Here is a 6,772-nt window from a genome sequence, read left to right on the forward strand (position 1 = left end):
AAATCACGATTGAAAAGCTACTTATAAGCTGTTCCAAACAGGCCCTATATGCCAATGTTTAACCTAGGAGGCCTATTCCTGAATATTTTTTTGGTATATTTTTTGAGGTGAATATGTATTGGAATAATTTAAAGGCTTTGTTTTTGGTTCTTATGATCATACTAACAATAAACTATTTGTTTTATAGGAAATTATTCATACTGGGTTTAAAGGGTTATTTGCAGAATTTGTAAACAATATAGAGGTAATTAAAACTTCGATTCTCTCTTTGAGATTCTTTTCTAATATTAGGATAATTAAACATGAATTTACATTAATGTGTTAAGGTTTTGAAGTTGGGGATACAGCCCTTCAAGTATTTTTTTATGGACAATTATTGGAGAGATGAATTAAATATACACGTGATTACTGAACTTATTTTTGCCTTTCCTCGTAATAAGGTTGTGAAATTGCATGTCCTTTGTCATTCTATCAAAGAATGCCCTTAGGATATTGGTCTCTCTAATCCTAGTTTTTGAGGCATGGTATGAATGAAAAATTTTAACTTTTAATTATATATTGTTATATTTTTTATGATTATACTATTTTAACTTTAAAGTAATGAATCTCATTTTTTTATAGAATATTGACCAAGGGAAAAAATATAAAATAGCATTATTTGTTCGTTTATCAAGGTTGATCGACTTAAAAGTTTCATTGATAGGAGAAAATGGGCAAGAATTAGCTTCTTCTAGCATCATATTATTGATTCAAGAGCAGAGTACTTCAACAGCTACTAGGTGTTTGGGTGAAATCGAAATCATAGTTTTAAAAGTAATTTTACGATATACAAAGTAAATATATAAAGGAGTTTTCCTTGATTTGGGGAAAAATGCTTTTTAAAAACACTTTTATGATTGCTAAGCACCTAGACTTTCAGCAACTTGAGTCTCCATGATAGTGACAACATAGTCATAGCTAATGACGTTGACTTCACATAAAGGAAATCTTCCCCAGAGACTTGAAAATATTGTAGTACGTGGTGGGATCCTGGGCTTCAACTTGGGCTATAAAGGCATCACCAACCCTCTACTTGACCCTCAAGTCACCAAGCTCAATAGAGGCATCTTCATTTGCTTGATGATGAACCTTAATTACCATAGTAGACGACTTGTCGTTCTAGCACTTCATCACTTCCTGGTATGAAATCTCGAATAGCTCAATCCAAATCTCCAAACTGCTATGTTACAACACTAGTTCCCTTCTAATATCACTCATCTTGTTTGCATCCCTTTCAATGCCACCCAACCAGAAAAACCACTTTTTTTTTTTTATAAATAAAACATCATTGATCATTACTTAAGTCTTTTTTGCTCTTCCTTATCCTTCTTCCTCCTCACATTTTCTTGGTTTCTCTTTACACCAAATGATAAAGGAAATAAGGTCTGCTTTGAACCCATTTTTCCCTCACACACAAAAATAAAGCATTTCTTAAGTTTCTACTCTTATTTTTCTTGGTGGGTCTTGCTTTATGCCTTCTCTTATTCTTTCATCTTATCATTAGTGGTAAAGAACTTTCCTGCTCTGAAAAACAACAAAGAAGAGTCCCCTATTCTTTCTACCTCTCTTTGTGTTCTTGATTCTGTTCATTTTACTGCAAATAAAAGCCAAACGTCTTAGAAAGCTGACGAAATTTTCTATTTTTTCCTAAGTCCACCCACGTATCATCAAACTACATGCTATCGTGCAAGTCTCCTTGCTAGTATGTTCACTTAACACTGACTGTTAGGAGACCATTTGATTAGGGTGAGATTGCTATGAAATTTAAATTTTTAGGGAGATATTGAGACCTCAAAAACTTCAAGACACCTATAGCTCTTAGTCATATTCTTTCAGGACAAATTTGCACCTTATCTGTAAAAATTATTCCAAATATGATTTTTTTTAGGTTTAAACTAATATTTTTACTCCAAAAGGCCGTTTTCATGGGATAAATGTGATCTTAACAAGCTCAAAAAAGGCAATGCAAAATCACCTACTAGATTATCCCAAATGCTACAATTTTCTTTTCTTTTTTTCAATATTATTGAAAATAAAACAACATTACAAAAGTTTACTCTTCCTCATCAAGATCCACCCATACAGTTGAAATGGAGATTAATCAAAGATGCAAAAATGACTCATCATGCTCTGAAAGGATTTTGCTAAGTAGTTAGCTATAGTTAGGTGCTCTCTTTGACTATGTCTCAGTATAACCTGTCAATTCCTGTGAATGATTCTCTTAATATCATCATCAATACCTCTAAACGGGTTATTGTTATCACATCCCTTAATGCACATTTCAAGTGCTTCTGCACAATTAGAATACACAATGCTCCCATACCCCTTAGTCCAACACAAATTAAGAGCATTAATGATTCCAAATGACTGGGGATACAAAAACAAGTTTATAATTGAAACCACAAAACTATCTACCCATCTCATCCTTGATAACCCCTCCACAACCACACATACTATTTTGTAGCTCTAAACCATCCAATTCTACCTTATATTACCACAAGATATAGTATCAAAGAACTAAACCAAAGTTATTTTATTGTTCAAAATTGATTTCTCCATTTAAAGTTAATTTTTTTTACTTAGAGAAATTTCTTTATTCTTTGTGTTTAAGTTGTTAATCTAAATTTCTATACTTTTTTCCTTATGAAAGGACAATTTAACATTAAATAAAGAAATAGTAGCATATAAGGTAACTTAGCAGCGTATGTACATCGTGAAACAAGTAAGATATTGACCAAAGAACCAAAATAGGTTGCATGATAAGTCTAGCATGGGTGTGTTTTATTAGTTTACAGTGTAAAGGAAACATATGAGCTTAGTTTGTGAAAGACGGCCACGGTAGCAGGAGTTCTTGGCAAAGGGTATAAAGTTGGTGTGCTTATAATAAGTTTTTATTTTAATCCTCATATCAAAGTTACATTGGTCGTACTTAGGAGTCTATATTAGTATACTTAATGCCATATCAACAAAGTTTTAAATTATGATCCAAATATTTATGAAATTATAGGGACCAACTTTTGGATTAACTAAAATATAGGGATGAAAAATAATAAAAATGTGTAAAAACTATGAGATCCATTAAAAAATTATGGGAAAATAAACAAAAAATACTTACTGAAATTTAAAAAGACAAAAAGATCATCCAAATAAGTGAATGACCAAATGGGTACGAGGTATTAATCTGATTTGCAAGTTTTGGTGGAATGACAAAAACATCCTTGAAGTGAGAAAAAGAAGTAGCTGAAGTTTTCACACATTAACACATTAAAGCGAGTTAGCAATACGTCAAAAATTGAAAAGCTGAAAACAAGAAGCTTGAAGCAACACTTGAAAGATGGAAAGAGGAAAGTGTAAGTAATTTTTCTTTCAAAATGCCATCACCTTACTCCTTCAACTATCATCATTATGTAAAGATTGTTCAGCTAATGGGTTTTGCTCATAGGTCAGTACATTTGTAGTAAGAGAGGGAATTAACGTGTGATATTATGTAAGTAAGTAAAGATTGAGGGTAGGGTTTAGGTTTTTAATCTTTTTGGTTTTTGCATGCTGAGACAAGGATGGGTTTGTTGATAAAGATAGTTTAGATTAAGAATTTGATAGGGATGACAGATTGACATATCGAAAATGAAAAAAAGGGTAAGTGATTAGTGGTGTGATGTTTGAGGGCAACTAGTAAGTATAAGGTGGTCAGTGTCGTTAAAATCATTAGTCAAATTGTGAAACCTTATATTGAAGTTATCAATAGAGGAAGTGTGTGTTGGGTGTTTCGTAAGATGATAAAAATTGATTATTGGGAAAATAAAATTTTGATTTATGCTTTTTTGCTGCAGGTTAGCAAGCTTTGATGACATTTAAAACTGGGTCAACATCTCCAAAGGGATTTTTGACCCCTTCTTAATGTTTTTGGTAGAAGGGTTGGTGGACAAGCTATTCCTTTTATAAATGATGTATAGTGAATATGATATGTTTTGTGGCTTGAATAACAAAAATAATTAAGTACTGGTTTAATCTTAATATTAACTTGTCATTTGAATATATATAATATAATTGCTGTCACATGCTTGCTGGATTTTGGTAAATACTATCACTTTAGTGGTCAATTCGTTACAAGTACTGTGAATCATGAATGTCAATATTGATAAATTTATTATGATTTACTTTAGCCGTGCTTGTATACTAATTTCTCAAAACATTAAGAGATTAAATTTTGTGGAAATTGACTAGGTCAATAGTATAAAAATGGTCAAATGTCTAAAAATACATTGCAAAAAATGTTACTGGGATGGTCACTTTCATTTCGCAAGTTATTAGTCTTGTTACATATTTAGTAAAATTGTCTGCAAATGGTTAGAGACAAGGTGCAAATAAATAGTTTGTAGAAAATGCTGTGTAATTAGTTACTTTTATTTCGCAAGTTGTTAATCAAATTACATTTATAGTAACTTTGTTCAACACAATCTCCCCAAGTTTTGCTAAGTCTGTAAATGGCTAAAAACATGTTGCAAAATATATTATAAAAATTATTAAATTTATTTTGAAAATTGTCAATCATTTTGTAAATGTTGTCATAGACTTGTTTCATTATAATCACAACCAAGAGTAAACACAATTATCCCCTGTTGTCAATAACTAGGCAATAATATTGATTAAATATGTCTTTGTAAACAAATTCCATCTACAACTGTAAGTCAAATATCATAATAATAGCTGTGTAATGCATTTTTCTTTACAAGTGCTATGTAATCTGCCTAGCACTTACTACTAGGACAGACATTGTTTTTTAGTTGTTGTGGTGGGTTGTTTTGATAAAAGCAAGCTCAATGCTTCTTCACACCTTGAATTAAAATTATGATTAAGTAACTACCATATGAAATTTTGTCATAAGTCAGCAACATGTTTTTCAATATAGTCAACTATAACATCAGGCTCCCATTTGCTCAACCATATTAATAAGTGAATGCCACAGTCTCGCCTGTACATAGAAACATACCGACAATGTACATGAGTCAAAATCATAGTAGCATTCACACATAATAATAAGAACTTAAACCACTCATAGATTATTTTGTTATGGAATAGGGGCCCAAATAATGTCACTCACTTTCTTCTTCCTAAATAGTCATTCACATCCCATATATGACTCTACATGCAGGCTTTAAAAGAAGGGAAATGAGAAAGAGGAATGCCAATAAATGAACTGAAAAAGATGATTTTTAATCCATTTGCACACAATTTTACTAAATATATAATATTAATAACAACTTGTGAAATGAAATTAACTATTTTTATAATAAGTTTTGCATCCTATTTTCATACTATTGACCTGGTTAATTCCCACCAAATCCCTCTTATAGGAATAAAACAAGAGGCAAAATGTTTCATCAAATTAGAATATAAGTACACCTGAAGAAGTACATCATAATAAACGTGTTACCAGTAACTTTCATAATTTACTATATGTGTAATGGAATTAACCACTAAAGTGATAATATTTACCAAAAATTAGTAGGTTTATGACAGCAACCACATTACATATATTCAAAGTAAAACTAAACCTATGCTTAATGATTTTGACAATTAGTTTCCATTTTAGTTCCCTAATAATTAATTTCCATCATCTTACGAAACACCCAACACACACACACACTTCCTCCATTGACAACTTCAATATAGAATTTCACACTTCAACTAATGATTTAAACAGTACTAACCACTTTATGCTTATTGTTTGCCCTCAAACATCATGATCATGTAATCACTTGTTATCATTTTTTCATTTTTGATTTGTCAATCTCTCATTCCTATCGAATTCTCAATCGAAACCCTCTTCATCAACAAACCCATCCCCATTTGACCATCCAAAAGCCAAAAAAATTAAGAAGCCAAACCCCACAATCAACCTTTACTCACTTATGTAGTGTTGCATGTTAATTCCCACTCTTATTACAAACCCATTTGCCTACAAGTAAAACCTACTGAAATGAATCATCTTTGCATAATGGTTATAGTTAGAGGAGTAAAATAATAGCATTTTGAAAGAGAAGTTACTTATAGTTTCCTTTTTACAGCTCTCAAGTGTTACTCTAAGCTTCTTTTTTCCAGCTCTTCAGTGCATTGGTGTACAATGAAAACCTTCAGTTGCTTATTTTTCTCACTTGAGGGGTGTTTTAGTCATTCCATCAAAACTTGCAAATCCAGACTTCATTTCATTTATTTGGTTGACCTTTTTGTCTTTTTCAATTTCAATGAGTATTTTTGGTCATTTTCCCAAGAATTATCGTTGTTGATCATTGTTAAACTAAATATTGCAATTTAGTTATTCTTAATAAAATAATTAATATATTAATTTTTATTCTTGGTAATAGCCATTGAAAGAAAGAACCAAAAATTAAAAAAAAATTCATTTGTATTTTTTAATGAAATTGAAAACATTTTTTGTTTAATTTTTAGATATATTATATTGAAAAATATGCATTTCTAACAATGAAAGTTTACACCAAGGGGTAATGGGCACTATGAAATTTAGTTGAATGCAAAAATGTACATGAATTTTTTAAAGGAAGAAAATAATAAAATTTATCAACTCCCATAAATGTTAGTTAACTTTATTCCTTATCTCTTTAGTATAATGGACTAAATTGAGAAAAAAAATTAAAGAAATAAAACAATTACTTAATTATAGTATACATTATATGATATCCTTAAGATATTAATATGTATCATTAGATTATTT

Source organism: Neltuma alba, unplaced genomic scaffold, assembly GCF_004799145.2.
Source record: "Neltuma alba isolate B1F8T4 unplaced genomic scaffold, ASM479914v2 tig00011067_pilon, whole genome shotgun sequence".
Lineage (NCBI taxonomy): Eukaryota > Viridiplantae > Streptophyta > Magnoliopsida > Fabales > Fabaceae > Neltuma > Neltuma alba.